Below are 18,356 nucleotides of genomic sequence, written 5' to 3'. Positions count from 1 at the left end.
TAGTGTAAGAAATCCAGGGACGTGAGCACTCCAACTCTAGTTAGTTGGAGTAAGTTCAGTGGGGTGGTTGTCTAACGTGTGATAATTATAATCAAACTCAGCATGTAGTTAGACTCTGGAACTCGTTGCCGGAGAATGTAGTGACAGCAGCTGGCCTTACGGAATTTAAAGGGGGTTTGGACAGATTCCTGAGGGAAAAGTCCATTGAACATTATTAATTTGGGGGGGTGGGGTTGCCGGGTTCTTGAAGCCTGGATTGGCCTTGGCCGCTGTCGGAGACAGGATGCTGGGCTTGATGGACCCTTGGTCTTTTCCCAGTATGGCGGTACTTATGTACTTATGTACCCCACACATTTTCAAACACATTAGACAGGACATAGAATAAAACACTACAGAAAAAAAAAGAATAAAACTAACATCAGTCCTTAATTGTTATCAAAAGCTTGTGCAAACATCTGAGCTTTTAAGCACTTTCTAAACTGTACAATAGAGCAAGTTTTGCACAGAACTTCAAGTAGGGCATCCAGAGAACAGGTCATTCAATATAAAAAATAGAACAATACACATCCAATCTGACTTGCTGAAAAAAAGGAACTTCCCAAGAATGATTTACCTCTAGATCTCAAAGATCTAGTTGGCGTGCGAATTTTCAAAGAACCTAGGCACTCACACTTATTTCAGATCTATGGCTTGTATATAGGCTCATGCTTAAATGTTGGTTCATTAATACCCAGTTATGCTAGTATTCTATAAAGGAAAGTAGGCGCCTATGTTCCTTTATAGAATAGGTTTCTACCTTGTACCCTCTAGACACCTAATTGTAGGCAGTTCTAAAACTAGATGCCTTCATTTAGATTCCCTAAGGATGTGCGGTGGGAGCTTATTCTATCACAGTATCTAGGCGTAAGCCAGTATTGGCGTGCCCATCATTTACACACCTTCAGTTACACCAGCTGTAGACCTGACATAATTGTGGCCACATAACTACAGCAAGGATGCACATAACTTGCAGTATTTTGTAAGTTCTGCACACAAGTGGGAGCCCCATTCGTGCTCCGCTTATGTATATGTCCCCTTGCATTTACGAGCTATGTAAGTTACACGCAACATTGTGGAATAGCAATGCTGGCACTTTTGCCGGTAAATGTGCACTAACACATGTACGAGTCGATATTCAAAGTGATTTAACTGGCCAGAAACGGCTCTTAGCCAATTAAATTGCCTGTTCAGGGCCAACCGGTCATTTTCAGTAGCACTTAACCAGTTAATGCCTTTGTCAAAACCAGCTATTGTGAGTGCATTCTGGGGGTGGAGTCAGCACTGGGTCAGTTATATGCCAATGTTTCAGCACTTAACTGGCTAGGGTAACCACATAAATAAGACCACATAAAAGTCAGTCCTATCTTTATCAGGGGCGTAGCCAGACACCCAATTTTGGGTGGGCCTGGGCCCAAGATGGGTGGGCAGAAGAACTCCACCTTGTCCCACAAATGATTTGGTCTCTCCCTCTCTTGCCTGCATGCCATATGGTCTCTCAAACATCCTCCCTCCCCGTATACCTTTTAAATATCAGATTTTCACTTTCAGCGAGCAGCAACTAATACACACTGCTCATGTTGGCCCCACAGCCTTCCCTTCGATGCAACTTCCTGTTTCCGCATAGGTGGGAATACATCAGAGGGAAGGCTGTGGGGCCGGTGCGAGCAGTATGTAACAGTCGCTGCTCGCTGCAGGCAAAGATCTGCTATTTATAAGGTATGCAGGAGGAACAGTTGTAGGGAGTTTTCGGCTGATGGGGCTTGGGGATCTCTGCCAGCCATATCATAGGTGTGCTGCTACTGGGTTGGCCTGAGCCCAAAGTGGGTGGGCCTGGGCCCACTCAGGCCCACCTTTGGCTACGTCACTGATCTTTATGCTGTGCCCCATAGCCGGTTAATATCACATTTAACCAGCTATGTTTTAGCTGACTCCCGGAAATTCATTGTGAAAGCTCAGACATGGCTCAGCATTGAATTTCCAGGCGGTCAGCAAAATGCTGTGTGCCACCAGCTGAATATCAACCCCTTAAGTGCTTGTATTCTGTACATGTTTAAGAGGCATGTAAATGCAGGCCTCTAGTTTATAGATTTGCCCTTCATATGTCTACCTGGCTCTATAATATTGCCTCCTGGGAAGCCACATATAATTACATCTGTTCTGACCCTTGCACAAATCTCACAGTCAAATCTAAACAACTCTGCAAATCTACTATAATAAAACTCACCCTCAACGTTCTGAAGACAACATTCTGAAGTCACTCAATCACTCCCTGAAGGGTTCGTGGATTCATGGTGGTGAAGCCAGCCAGCCTATGCCCCGCCCTCGCGTCAAACGTCAACGGAAGAAAGCATTCACATTGCCAGGCAATGGTAATCACGTAGGAGGCATGAAGGACCAATCAGAAAATACCACACACAATGTGAAACGTTACCAGGCAACGCAATGCGACGTTAGGCGGACCAATCACAGGAAAGTACAAGGCAAGAAGGGAGGAGCATTCAACAGCAGAACGCCACATTATTGTGCAGCACAGAGAACAGAGGAGCAGCGCTAGAACGATAGCAAAATATTCCTACTGTGGGCATTGAAGAGCGGATCAGAACGGAGAGTAGAGGACCACCGCTACCTGTGGGTATGTGCGAAATACTTACGTTCCATTCACATGGACTAGGTGGAGCAGAAAAACAAAAGCATGCCCCTCACCATCAGGGACGTCGCCGCCCACAAAAAGCTGCCGCTAACAGAAACCTGTCGCCCAGCTGGAATGATTAGCCATGAGCCAGCCAGTAGCAAACAGCGACCGACACAGGGGGAGGAGTAGGGAAACACGCCTCGGAATCACTGGAGACTGGCTGCAAACCTGCAAAGCCAACCCCACACCGATGCACCCCCCCCCCCAATTCCCACACCGACGCACCCCCCTTCAAGTGTTTCCCTCCAGCGGACTGCAAAGGACAAAATGTTCCGGTTCACCCCCCGACACCCCAACAACGTGCTCCTCTCCCTTCCGACTCCGGCAAGTCGTTTCACAAATCCACGATGCCAACAAACCTTCCACAAGACGTTCCCGTTCACTCCCCCCCTCCCCCACGCCCCAACAACATGCTCCTCTCCCTTCTCACCCGGGGAAATCGTCAAAAAAATCCAGGATGCCCACAAACCTTCCAGAAGACGTTCCGGTTCACTCCCCCCCCCCCCCCCCACGCCCCAACAACGTGCTCCTCTCCATTCCGCCCCGGGGAAATCATCAAAAAAATGCAGGATGCCCACAAACCATACAGAAGACGTTTTGGTTCACACCACACCCCCAAAAGCCCCAACAACGTGCTCCTCTCCTTTCCACCTCGGGAAAATCATTTCACTAATCCAGGATGCCAAAAAACCTTACAGAAGCAAAGCACTTCTCTCTTCCTGCCTTACCTGACACAAAATAACATGCTCCTCTTCCTTATCCAACAATCAGGAAAGGATAACCCCAAGACACACATTTACATTTCTGAAAAAAAAAAACCTCCACAAACACCCCCCCCCCCCCCCCCCCCGATACACAAAAGCACACTAAGTCCCTCAAACCCCCACCCAAAAAAAAAAATCAGAACAAACACTTATATCCCTTAATATCAACACCTTAATATCAACAGGAAAAACAAAAAAATAATAACCTAAACCATATGCTAGCGCCCGTTTCATTTGTTTAGTGCATTGTAGTGATAAATGAAAATTGAGGCCTTTGGAAGCCTGGTCCCTAATAAGAATCCTCCAGCCCTAAACAGTACAGATTAAAAACTCCTGGGAAAAAGGAAAGACTGGGCTAGTCACTAGAAGGGAGTGATCTGCAGTATGCTAGACTCAGCAAAAGCAGACATGAGCTGATCAGAATGGGGAGGGATAAAGATGATGCTCAGTTCACTTAACAAAACAATATGGGATGGAGTCAAAGAGAGGCTGGGGAGAGAAGCTCCACCTTACAAACCCAGAAAAATGCTATTCAGACAGCGAGGAGGAATTGAGAAGCACAGGGCTTCCCTTAGAAGAAAGCATGGCGTTTGAGGAAGGAGAGCAACCACAGGAAGACATCATGGGCACTGCCACCTTTGAAAGAGTGTGGGAAGCACTTGCTTTGACTTTAAGGAACAATTCTGACCCTTGCAGCTGTGGGACAGTGGGAGGCCACAATGATTGTAAGTGGGAGGTGAACTGCAGGCCCAACTTGTTTGGTGCTGTATCAATGTGAAAGGGTTTTAAGTATTAATCCAGTGATTCCCAAACTTGTTACTGGAGGCACCCCAGCCAGTCAGGTTTTCAGAATATCCAGAATGAATATTCATGAGAGAGATTTGCATGCACTACCTTCACCTCATACAGATCTATCTTATGAATACTCATTGTGGATATCCTGAAAAGCTGACTGGCTGAGGTGCTTCCAGGATCAGATTTAGGAACCACTGTATTAATCTATAACAGGAGTTCTCAACCCAGTCCTCGGGGCACATCCAGCCACACAGGTTTTCAGGATATCCACAATGAATATGCATGAGATAAACTTACATGCACTACTGGCCAGATATGTCTAGAGGACTGCGTTGAGGACTCTAGATCTATACATTTTGGAAAGAAGGTTGCTCAGCTAACTGTGAGGAGTTGTGAAGAAAGCTCCTCTAAGCTATAAGCAGATGAAGCTAACAACTTCTGTTGAAAGGCAAGTTTAAACACCACTTAAATGTCACTTCTAAAGCTGTGATTTAAAAGACAACAGATTGCTTTCTGCTCCAAATATTTAAGAAACCTTTCTTTCTTTCTTTCTTTCTTTCTTTCTTTCTTTCTTTCTTTCTTTCTTTCTTTCTTTCTTGTTCTAATCTTTTTTTAAAGTAAAGTAACAAAAATATGTATACAAAATGATGTTCCATCAGATAGATAAGTACATTACATGCTTTCACATTCTATGTGAATGGAATATGAAATAGTGAAAGGTGGCATGGTGTAGCGCCTGTGATTTTTCTATAAGAGGAAAAGAGAAAATATTTTGAGAATTTTCTTCTACAGAACATAATCTAAGTGCTCAGCATTGGGCTGATTGCAGAACTCTGAGGTGAGTAAATATATTCAGAGTTGAGGGAAGCAAGGAATATTTTTGAGAGTGAATAACTTACTGAGCCAATCTACAGATAAAAAAAAAAGAAAGTTTTAATCTATGATGGCTCCTTCTATGAGCCCATTTTTTTTCTATTTTTGTTATATCACATTTTTCTCCATTCAAAACAGTGTATGAATGGATCCTTGTAAGACAGTTGATATTAAAAAAAAAAAATCCAGCAATTTGGCCTTCTAGATTGATTTTTTTTTAATGACTCTGGAAGGCAATGTACTAACCCTCAGAGGTTCCCACAGGTTTTTTGGCCATTTCATTCAAAGCTTTTCTACTCATGCAAATGAGCTATGTAACAAACTTTCACACCAAACTTTGCTACAATCCCCAGCCAAAAAAGTTAACTACACCTCACTGATCTTTTTTTTTTTTTTCGATAATTAGTCCACAAGACATTTTTGTGTGCCAATTTTTACTAAATTCAGAAGTAAGGAGCTGCTTTGCATGACCTTGAATTGTAGCAGGTCATTAACTTTAAACTTAAACGCAATATCATATGTAGTGAACTACATACAAAATATAACTACTGTGCAGCAGCTAACATGCAGAAGAGTTGCTAACAGTTCTTAATATGCAAAAATGCACAAAAAGGAAATTTGGCTGTTTTTCTACATGAAATCCCATTGGCAAAATTTCTCCTATATATGGGAGAGTTTAAGTGTTTAAACTAATTCATGAACTCTTCTTTAAAAGCCTGAACATATCGTCTTTGTTTTCTGTTTTGTAGATTCCTGAACCCCAGCAGGCCATAAAACCAGCTCAGATCTTAGGTAGGGTTCTCTCATGTTGTCAATAGCTATAGAGGGGGAACATTCTGGAGGTTCCCTGGAAGTCAATTTTTGTTGTTGTCAAACCGTGGTCTGAAGCATACTGGGTCAGACCAATGGTGTACCTGGCAGAAACTCAGTTAGTACCAACATTCCATGCTACCCATCCCGGGGCAAGCAGTGGCTTCCCCATGTCCATCTCAATAACAGACTATAGACTTTTCCTTCAGGAACTTGTCCAAACGTTTTTTTAAACCCAGATACACTAACTGCTGTTACCACATCCTCCAGCAGCAAGTTCCAGAGCTTAACTATGCTTTCAGTGAAAAAATATTTCCTCCTATTTGTTTTAAAAGTATTTCCATGTAATTTTATTGAGTGTCCCCTGGTCTTTGTACTTTTTTGAAAGAATAAAGAATCAATTCGCTTCTATCTGTTCTACACCAGTCAGGATTTTATAGGCCTCAATCATAACCACCCTCAGCCATCTGTTTTCCAAGCTGAAGAGCCCTAACCTCTTTAGCCTTCCTCATATGGGAGGAGTTCCATCCCCTTTACCATTTTAGTCGCTCTTTGAACCTTTTTTAATTCCGCTATATCTTTTTTGAGATACAGTGACCAGTATATCTATATGTACATATATGCTAGTATTCTAAACATTGACACTTGTAATGCGCCCATTGAATGCCTAGTTCATAGAATTGCTCTATACGTACTTCTTTTTAAATATCTAGGAATCATGGGAGATTAGCATTGATTACATGTTAAAAAAATGTAAATATGTAATAAAGCTTAGCCTTGGCAAGACAGTCCCTACTAGTGCACTACAGCATCACAATACAGATCAATGGCTCTTATAATCAAATAAATATGTCAAACTTTATTTGGACATACAATGCAAATTAGGGGTAAATATTCAGCAGTTAGTGTTATTTTTGGCCGCTTCCAGCGTTATATCTGGATATTCAATGCCAGGCCATGTCCAGGCAGCTGTCAATTATCTGGTTAAGTGCAGTATTCAAGCATTTAACAGTATAAGTTAAACCAGATAAAGTTAAGTCTGTGTTTTATGCAGTCCTGTATATCTTGTTAACTTTCACAGTTCAAGGATTTCATTTTTAATAGCTGACTGATTACCGCCATAGGAGCCAACTTTTCAAAATTATTGGGGGTGCTAAGCCCAATGAAAATAACCCCTCTCTGGACACATACAAGCAATTTTCTCAATATTGGGGGTGCTCAAGCACCCACAGAGTCAGCTCCTATGATTACCACACGAGTAACGAGTGAGTCCTTACCACAAGGTCAATGGGTAGCAATAAGTGCTCAGGCAATAAATAGCTATGCACTACTTTTAATTTTAGCAGATAGTCATATACTACCTCCATTGTAAAAAGCCATTTTTTCCCAGCCACAGTAAAAAATGGCCCAGCGCGTGCCAATTTCACACGTTCAAACTACCGCAATCCACTGTTTACAAATACTTAGTAAAAGAGCTCAGGAACTTGTTGATAACAGCGGTTAGCATATCTGCATTTAAAAAAGGTTTGGACAAGTTCCTGGAGGATAAGTCTATAGTCTGCTATTGAGACAGGCATGGGGAAGCCACTGCTTGCCCTGGGATTGGTAGCATGGAATGTTGCTACTATTTGGGTTTCTGTCAGGTACTTGTGACCTGGATTGGCCACTTGAAAACAGGATACTGGGCTGGATGGACTATTGGTCTGAACTAGTGTGGCTATTCTTGTTCACTTATGTATGTGTATGCTAGCATGCCTCCTAAGTGCCATTCTTGAAATACCTGCTTAATTTCCATAATGCTTAGTTGGAAGGGGGGAGGGGCATATACTGTTACTAGTACTAATCATTTCTATAGCTCTATAGATGTACACAGCATATGTGCAGGTACGTTTCTGTCCCTAGAGGGCTCACAATCTAAGTTTTGTACCTGGAGCAATGGAGGGTTAAGTGACTTGCTCAAGATCACAAGGAGCTGCAGTGGGAATCGAATCCAGATCACCAGGATCAAAGCATGCTGCACTAACTATTAGGCTACTCCTCCACTCTACAGGGACAGAGCATGGGCAGGCCAAAGTTGGGGCTCCCACTTACGCATATAACCTACAGAATACTGTAAGATACACACGTCCCTGCTGCACTTAGGTGCTCAGCTTACACCAGCTCTATATAACTAGCATTCATGCAAGTGCCTACATGTTAGATGCATCTATACCAGATTACACTAGTATTTTATAATGGATCCTAGGCTCCTAGGTTTCTTTATAGAGATGCACCAAGTTATAGAATTGCCTCCTATATGTTTTCAGAATAGGGGCCAGCGGGAGAACTGTTAGAAGCTAAAGTTGTGTTGCTACACAAAAAAAACAAGGAGTGGTTGGGGCGGTAGATGCTCATCAACCTGTCTCCTTGATTAATGCTGATTTGAAGTTTTTGGCAACAGTTCTTCAGAGGAGGCTTTCCTTCCTCCCTTTTCTACTCCTTCCACTGATAATACACACCAGCTGTTTAATTTTTTATATTTGGCCAAGCATGGACACTTGACAGGCACTATTATTTCTCTGGATCACAATAAAGCTTTTGACAGAATAAATATTTGCAGTTTTGCATAGGATGGGTTTCCCTACAGAGTTTTAGGGCTGTGTTTCTGTGTTATATACCTCCCCCAAGGCCCGGCTTCTTATAAATGGGGTGTTGTCTGCTCCTGTTTAAATATGGTGCAAAAGAGGAGGGTTGTCTGTTATCCCCTTTATAATTCGACCTTTCCTTGGAACTGATGGCACAACTAATCCAGGAGATTCCCTCCATCAAAGGGTTTTGGTGGAAGGGGCAGAGCATAAGTTATCATTGTTTGTGGACAATGTGTTAGTTTTCTTGTGCAGATACATACTTCTGGAGCACCATTGATGTCGCTAGTGGAGGATTTTGGTCCGGTGTGAGGGTATCACCTTATATTTTGATGTCTGAGCTTTTATCTCTTGGGCCCCCAGCATACACTGTTACCAGCCCTAGGCCAGTTTTGGAGGGTACCGACCTTTAAATATCTTGGGATAACAGTGCCCTGGTGGCTGCAAGAGCTGTTTGGGGTGAATTGCAGGCCCTTTCTTGATAGAATATTGGTTGATCTGCTTTTTGTGGACGAACCTGCTCGTTTCTTGGGGAGGCCATATTAATCTAGTAAAAATTAATGTTTTGCTGTGGTTATTGTACCTATGTTGGCAAATACCTTGTTCTATATCTCACTCAGTTTTCCAGATTCTGAATGGGAAAATTTCCAGTTTTATATGGCATTGCAGGAGCCCACCAATAGGTCTTCATGTACTTGGTTGAGCAGTTTAAGAATAAGGGGGTATGGGCTTCCCTAATTTTGAAACCTATTTTTGGGAATCTCCTGATGATTCCAAGGGAGGGATTCAGCTAGCTGGATTCAAATAGAGACTGCATAAGCTCTCGGTTTTCCCCTCCCACTGCTACTTATGGTGCCTTGAGTGTCACACAGGTTGCATCGTATTTTGCGGGATAACTCTATTATAGCTCACACTATGGGAACGTGGTATCAGGTAGTAAGATTTCTTAAACCTGAGTCAGGGGTTCTGTCTCCTATCTCACTGTTTGGTAAAAATCCAATTATATCATATTGTACATTTTTCCTGGAGATGGGAGAGTAGGAGCAAACTGTGGAACCAATGGGGTTAAATAAGGAGGTTGATTGGTCAGCAATGGGGTGTGGATGACATATGTGGTAATTTTTCAAGGGTAATCCAGACGCCCAGCATGGATTGTTTCCTCACAGGGTTTAAGAGCAACTCCACAAGTTGTTCTAACAGTATACGGGACATGTCTCTCCCTTTAATAGTTTGATTTTGCAGTAAGACAACAAATTTTAAATCCTGAGGTAAATGATTAAATTGAAGCCAGTGTTGAACTTGGATAGGAGGGAAGGGTGAGGGGGGAAATGCTGCATGAGAGAGGTCTCCTTGGTATACAGACTTCTCATGCATCCTTCATTGTAGATATCCCGAAAACCTGACTGGCTGGGTGTGCCCCAAGGACTGGGTTGAGAAGCACTGCGGTAGGTTCACCATAGAAATAAAAACCTATTTACTTTAAACAAATTATCTGACAGGGGAAGGAGCGTGTGTTGTTCCTGAGTTGATTGTCATAATTTGAATATTTTTTGTGTGGCTTAACCATTAACTCACTATAACCATTAAGCCAACTAAGGCCCTGATTCTCAAAAGTAAATGTGGGTGCTAGAGCAGTGGCATTCCTAGGGTGGGCAGTGGGTGCGGTCCACCCCGGGTGCACGCCGCTGGGGGGGGTGCCACGTGCCTGTCGGGGCAGAGGGAGCATGGAACGAGCGAAGCCGACAGGCGCAGGGCACCCCCCCCCCCCAGCAGGTAAAAATGCACCCGGGGGGTGTCCTTTCGCCAGGGGGAGGTGTCCTTTCACTGGGAGGGGTGCTGCACCCGGGGGGCGCATTAGCGATCCACCCCGGGTGTCAGCCACCCTAGGAACGCCACTGTGCTAGAGGCCATTAGCACTGTACTAGCCCCCTTATTTACCTGTACAGAATGTTCAGAGGGGTCTAACATGGGAAATGAGCATGTCAGGCATTAGTGCAGATAGCTTGCAAATGTAGTCAAGCTCATGTAAATGAGGTAATTTTTTATTCCTCTCCAATGCTCAGAAAGCGCCTGAAACATTAAAACTGCCTTACTGCTGCAAAAAAATAACGCCAGGTCGGAGCAGGCGTTGGGGTGTTGGAAGAGAGGATTTCTCATGATTTTCATGCTTCTCTCATGATTCCTTTTGCAAAATCTGCCAATATTGATTGATTTTGGAAGCAGAAGGAAGCCCATGCAAGCCATTAAGTGCTGGTGATGAGAAACAGCAGATCCAAGCGAAAGCACACATTGGCATGTTTCCTGCATCTAAATATAAGCTAAAAAAAATGTTAAATGCTTATATTTAGGCCACAGAAAACAGACGTCAATGTGTGCTTCATGTTTGGGTTTTACCAGGCGCGTGCGCACAGGATCCAAGCTTACCGTGGAACTCTTCTGCACGTGCGCCAAGCACAATTCTCCTGCGCCAAAGCACAATCCTCCCGCTGAAGTCCCTAATGCTCAATGCTTTGAGTGCACCTACGTTTGCATCTCATTAGCATTGGACATTAGGGTGTTGTTGTTCTGCGTTGTTCCAGCGGTATTTTGACGGTGCTATTCAGAACAGCACTGGAGTTTTGAGCATCAGGGCCTAAGTGAGGGCTGCAGCTTCTGCGAAGCAAGGAAGAGCAGCAAAACAATAGATCCCCACAGCAGGACTGGATTAATATTTTGGGCCATAAACAAACATACACTTCTGGGTTTTCATTCATTTGTATTCCCCCTATCATCTCTGTTCTCCCAGATCACCTTTCCTGAAGTGGCTTGTAGTTCTGGGTGTGATAGCAGCAGCAGAGTGTGACTGAGGGCAGGGAATGAGCAAAAGCATGGTCACAGGCCCTTTTTCATAAACAGGACCCAGGAGGGATGACTATGCAGCCTGGGACTGCACACTGATGTCGTCTTTGTACTCACTTATAACCTACTGCTGTACTCAGGACTGGGTTTTTACAGGTTCCTTGGCCTGCTTTGGTGAAACAAGGTGAAGCAGGAGAGAAGCTGGGGAGGGTGTGGACAGAGAACACAGTAACATAGCAGATGATGGCAGATAAAGACTTGTACGGTCCATCCAGTCTGCCCAACAAGATAAACTCATAGCATAAGGTATGATGTAATACTACACATGTATAGTTGATCTTGACCATAGAAGTTCTTCCTGGCACTAGCCTTATTCTCCAACTACTGAAGCTGTCATCAAAGCCCACTCCAGCCCACCTACATCTCTCCAGCCACAATTGGGGCACAGACCGTAGAAGTCTGCCTGGCACTGGCCTACCTGTCCACCCACAATCAGGGCACAGACCATGGAAGTCTGTTCAGCACTGTTTCTCAATTACTGGTGTTGCAATCTAATCACTGCTAAAGTTGTTTGATTCTGTGGCATGACGAAGAAGTTTCAAGCAAACAGTTGGGGAAGATATGGATTCAGAGGGCCTGGGTAGGAACTGGAGCCCTATAGAAGGGTAGTGGGAAGTACTATATAGGGAAAGGAAAAATGGGACTTGATATACCACCTTTCTGTGGTTTTTGCAACTACATTCAGAGCAGTTTACATAGTATATACAGGTACTTATTTGTACCTGGGGCAATGGAGGGATAAGTGACTTGCCTAGAGTCACAAGGCGCTGCAGTGGGAATTAAACCCAGTTCCCCAGGATCAAAGTCCACTGCACTAACCACTAGGCTACTGCTAGGGATGCAGACCATCAGCTGAATACTAGCAATTATATTTCTTATTTGAAAGTTCTGTCAACCATTTGGCCTCCCTTAATTAGAACTGCTGCTTGGTAAGCCTACCCTGGCCCCAAGTACTTCACAAGTCAGAAATGTACTATTTTGAGATGGGAGGCTTGGTAGGTCTACAGGCCCCCTCTTGACTCTAGGCTTTAAGCATGTGCCAGGCAATTCAAAGAACCATCAGCATGTACTTGTTCCTACAGGGAGGGTTGGTCATTTTCAAATAGCCCATTTAACTAGGTGCATGGCTTTTGAAAATTGCCCTCATTACACATGTACTTACAAAACAAATTTTAATATAAGTGTGATGTCCATCTGCATTTTTACGGGATTGTTCTGAAATGGGTGATGAGATAATCATGATTGTTGTATTTCATTAGAAAATCCCAGCGGTAGAGAGCTAGAGGCATGAAAGATAACTGAGGGAGATGTAAGATTGAAGGTTCACCCAGGGCATCTAATACCCTTGCACCAGCCCTGAGCATATCTAAAATGAATAAGCATGGGATAGATTTGCATACAACAGAGACAGTACATATAAATATTACTCCTGGAGTAATTCTGTGCAACTGTACAATGCAAAATTTGCACAGAATTTCTAACCTCCACAGAAGGCACAGAATTCTGCACTTGCTATCATCTGTATGGAGACTGCACAGTTCAAATCAACAGTCAGGACAGCACAGGAGGAGGAAGTGGCCCAATGTGCAGCCATTCACTTCCCCCTCCTCTTGTCATGTAATCTCTGCATTGGGAGAGAGATTGAGGAGAGCATCTGATGCCAGTGGCTGAGTGTGCCATGGGTATGGGGGGGCGGCGAGCAAGGTGAGAGTACCATGGAGATGAGAAAGGTGAGAGTGCTATGGTGATGAAGGAGGGGCAGAGCAAGATGAGTGTGCCGTGGGGATGAGCAAGGTGAGAGTGTGACATAGGGATGAGATGTGGGGTAGAGCAAGGTGAGTATGCCATGGGGATGGAGGGATAGAGAAAGCCAATTATGTGCCATGGGAATTGGGAGAAGCAGCAGTGAAAACTGAGAATGCGCCATCAGTGTAGGGGCTAGGTTGCAGGCCAAACCAAGCTGAGAGTGTGCCATTGGTGTGGAGGGATCAAGCTTCAGGGCGTGCCATGTATGACAATGGGGGGAAAGATGCAGTGATAGCTGGGAAGGAGAAAGGAAGAAAGAATGAGAGATGGGCGGAGGGGAAGATTAGGAGGTGGGGGAATGAGAGGTGGCAGTACTGCATGTGGGATAAGACTTTGGTGGCAGACAAAATTAGGGGTCTTGCTGAGAGTTAAGAAGGAGAAAGTTCCTTAGAGTGAGCGACAGATGAATCCAGAGACTAGTGGTTTTGTCCATCTACCAGCAGGTGGAGATAGAGAGCACCAAACTGAAGTGCTATATAGAACATCATGCTCCTAGCACAGTTATTAGTATTCTCTATCTCCAGCAGGCGGATGGACGTCTCCCATGCTTCTGGATTTTAGCTGCTGGCTTCTGTTCTGTCAGTAGTTCAGTGTAGTCAAGGGGTGCATTGCTGTGCGGTGCCACCCCAGGTCCCTCCCCCACTCTTCTCCTCTCTCTTGCCTTTCCTCCTTTCTCCTTCCCCATTGAAAAAAAAAAAACAAAAAGGAAGAGAAAAAGAGGCAGTTAAAGTTTAGTTCCCACTGTATTTCTGCCTTGGTTGGAGGGTCTGTTCTGCAAACTTTGGAACAAGAGAATTGTAAAGGTGCTGTGCAGCAATTGTCATTGACTTTCTCAGAGCCCAGATTGTGCTGGGTGAGTTTCCTTACTTTTCTCTTCCTACATTGGGTTTTGTTGTGTAAAAAAAACAAAAAAAAATTAACGTTGGTTAAGCACTGCTGTCGCTGTAATAAGCGAAGAGTAGCATCGGGTCAGTGTCAGAGTAGTTATGTATCCTCGCCAACATCGGTGGATGCAGGACCTACATCAGTGGATGTTTCCCGCGCTTCTGAGGTGCAAGAGAAATCTTCCTCATTGGGGCAAAGCTCACCAGCGGCCATTTTGCAGAGCGATTAGGGAACCACATTGCAGTGGCTAGTGAAATTGTCTTTCAAAGGCAAACTATTTGGAGAGGACCTGGACAAGCTAGTTAAGGATCTTGGGGACTCCAGGTCTCCACGCTTGCCCAAGGATAAGCCTTCATCTTGGCCCAGTTCCTCACACTCTCGATTTCGGGACACCCACTGATATCACCCGGGGCACTCCGCTATGGCTCCACAGTTTCATTATTCCAATAAACAATCCTTTTGGGCTGAAAAGTGTGTCCCAGCATTTTCAGCATGGTCTTCCTCCAGTTCCCATCATACCCAATGATGAGGCACAGGGTCACTCCTCGGCTCCAATTGGGGGATGACTTTCCCTCTTTCTTGAGGAGTGGACCCATATCACTACGGATCAGTGGGTCATGGACATTATTCAAGACGGTTTCAAATTGGAATTTGCAGTTCCCGTCACAGGTTTTTTTTCTTGGAATTCCCGTGTGGCAACTCGAAAAAGCAAGCAGCGGTTTTCTCCACCCTCAGAAATTTGCAGGACTTGGGGGCTGTTGTGCCAGTTCTGCGAGACAAGCAGAGGACAGGCTGTTATTCCATTTACTCTGTAGTGCCCCAAAACAAGGGGATGCCTTTTGGATGGTTCTCAACCTCAAGCGGGTCAACAAGTATTTGAAAGTATAGCACTTCCGCATGGAAACTCTGAGGTCTGTTCTATTGGTGGTTCAACCCAGCAAGTTTCTAACTTCCTTGGACCACCTTAATGTTCCTTCTGCCCACAATGGAACCTTAATTTAGTCCTGAGGGCACTGCAAAAAACTCTGAGGGGCCTACCTAGATGACTGACGGGGGTTTGTTGAGACTGGCAGTGGCCTGGGGGAGGGAAGTGGTGTCCTGCTTCAGGGGAGTTCACAGGGGGGGAGTGGGAATTTTTTTTTAAGTTATGTGGGTCCTGGTTGATATTTATTGCTGGGATCCACATAACTAGGCCGGCCAAAGTTAATTTTGGCCACTTAGCTGTGCGGGTGCCAGCACTGAATATCGGCCTAGACTCGCATAATCCCAAGCTCACCTATAATGTGCTCCCCCTCCATACCACCCTTGACCTGCCCTCCCCCCCCCCCCCCCTGCAGCAGTCAGAGGTGAAATTCAGCCGCACTGCCCACTTTAGTTCCACTGAATATCAAGGAGTAGGAGCCTCTCCTATCCTCTTAAATCACTTTGAATATTGTACTGGGAATAATTTTGGATTCTACGCTTTTATTTGAACCTCAGATTGTGCACATAATTCTTCCAGGAGTAGAATCTATCTCATGCATAGCGATTGTGGAGATCATGAAAATCTGACTGGTTAGTGAGGTCTGGGTTGAGAATCCCTGCAATACAGGCAGGCAGTCACTCTGCAACCTACTATCTCATATTAAGATCTGGAATAAGTTAAGTGTATTTCCAGAGCTGCTAGCAGATCGCCCACCAGACTTAACATATGAGGGTAGGGAATTTGAAAGGGGGAACAAAGCAATGTTCATTCCATTTTTCCCAATGAATTTGTACATAAAGCTAATCAAAGTGCTGATCTTCACAGAGTACATTACTAGATTCCTTGACTTAAAATTTTTTTTAGATTCTTTGCACATAGGGTTACCATATGGCTCCAGAAAAAGGAGGTCCTCCTTTTTCTGGAGCCATATGGTAACCCTATTTGCACATAAATAACGTGTCAACAACAGTAAAGAGTGATCAACGTGGATTGGAAATAGTTTTATTGTAACTGTAATCTTTCAGGACTCTTCCTGTCAGATGTAAGAACGACAGCACTCACTATTGTCCTGACGGCTTGAGATAATGAGGAGAGAGTGTTAAGCCAGGGTTGCCATCAATAGAATTCTAACGTGTCAATCATCACAAACAAACAACTATTAGAAAAGTGACCTAGATGTACTATTAAGCCTTTTCTCCCTCCCTCCTCAGGCATTAAATAGGTTAGAGACGTTACACGTGTGGCTCTCGGTCTTTTCATTGCAGTCACTCCTTTGGCCAGCAAAACCACTTCTAAGACGCAGGAGAACTAAATTGTTTTGTTCACCAGAGGTTTACTGGGGGGGGGGGGGGGAGGGGGGGGAGAGAAGGACTTATGACCCATCTCAGGCCAAGTATATAGGTCGAAAACACACACACACACACACACTTTAACATGCCAAAAGTTAGTTCAAGCAATTTGGGAAATTACAGCGACGCATTATTTCGTATGTATCAACTCCCTCCCCCCATTCCGGAGAGGAGCCAGCTCTGTGCACCCCCAAAATTGAACAAGCTCCTTAACTGAATGAAGGGAGAGATTATTTCTTCGGTTGGGTTTAGTACTCCCAGCAATTTTGAAAAGTTGTCTCCTTTCCACAAAACCAAAGCACCAACATATTTAATTATCTCCTTGTATGTAGTCTCTGTCTTCCTATATAACATGTATAGGTTTTCCGCCCAGAAGCGAAAAACAGTTGTTGCCATTCCACCTTAAATAATTGTGCCTGCGAATGTAAAGCCTGTGTCTTCAGCGACCTTGCTATGATCTAAAGTGTTTTGTTTACAGTCAGGCGTCGGCGGTAGTAGCACTGAAGCGTGAAAAACAGACGGGGAGAGGAAAAGCTAACGAAATAGCCTAGCGCCATCCTCTGCAAAACGGCAGCAAAGCGCTCAACAAACCTCGAGACGTGAGACGTGGATCCAGATGCGCGGGGTTTTACTGAGCCTAAAAAGCACTTAAACGGGTTTGATCTCGTAATTGTGCAGAGAAACGCGTTCCTCAAAAGCCTTTCTATAGTGTGAGACAGTTTTGTGTACTTTCCATACGTAGCCCAGAATAATAATCACCAGATGGATATTAAAGTGGGGTGATTTGGAAAGGAGATGACTGGAAAGAGGGGTATGTGGATTCAAATCCCACTGCTGCTCCTTGTGATCTTGGGCAAGTCACTTAACCCTCCATTGCCTCAGGTACAAAATTAGATTGTGAGTCCTCCAGGGACAGGGAGAATGCCCAGTGTACTTGAATGTAACTCACCTTGAGCTACTACTGAAAAAAAGGTGTGAGCAAAATTTCAAGAAATAAATAAAAACTCAATAGGAAGGGGGCATAATCCTGCATGCAGTGGAAATGCAAAGGTTACCGAACTAGATCAATGCTTTGTGCCTTTTAGCAGACTTCTTTTTGGGATGTTCCTTACATATAGTGCACACATATTGTGTAAAGTGAAATAGATGTTGAGGAAGTCTATGTGGCAGGAAGTGAAATGATGTAACACAGCCAGGAGCGACAGAGATTACAGGGAAAGAAATGGGCTAAAATAAGACTGCCACAATGCACCTGTTTCCAACTAACCTATCTGATAGTGTTGTGAGGCTCCCTCTACAAAAGATCACCTTATTTGCTATACCAGCTTTCTAATCTAAATTTATCCTCTCCGTTGAAGCAGTATAGGACCTGAAACAGAGGACACACAGACCTGCTTATTTTCGAATGAGGCCGGCCATCTTCCGACACAAATCGGGAGATGGCCGGCCATCTCATAAACCCGGCCAAATCGGTATAATCGAAAGCCGATTTTGGCCGGCTTCAACTGCTTTCCGTCGCGGAGCCGGCAAAAGTTCAAGGGGGCGTGTCAGCAGTGTACTGAAGGTGGGACAGGGGCGTGGTTATGAGATGGCCGGCTTCGGCCGATAATAGAAAAAAGAAGGCCGACTCTGACGAGCACTTGGCTGACTTTACTTGGTCCATTTATTTTTAGGCCCAAGACTCAAAAAAGTGCCTCAACTGAGCAAATGACCACCAGAGGAAATTGGGGATGACCTCCCCTTACTCCCCCAGTGGTCACCAACCCCCTCCCACCCCAAAAAAAATGATAAACATTTTTGTGCCAGCCTCTATGCCAGCCTCAAATGTCATACCCAGTTCCATCACAGCACTATGCA

The sequence above is a fragment of the Microcaecilia unicolor genome, chromosome 9, assembly GCF_901765095.1.
Source record: "Microcaecilia unicolor chromosome 9, aMicUni1.1, whole genome shotgun sequence".
Taxonomy (NCBI): Eukaryota; Metazoa; Chordata; class Amphibia; order Gymnophiona; family Siphonopidae; genus Microcaecilia; species Microcaecilia unicolor.
This window is presented reverse-complemented; position numbering follows the sequence as displayed.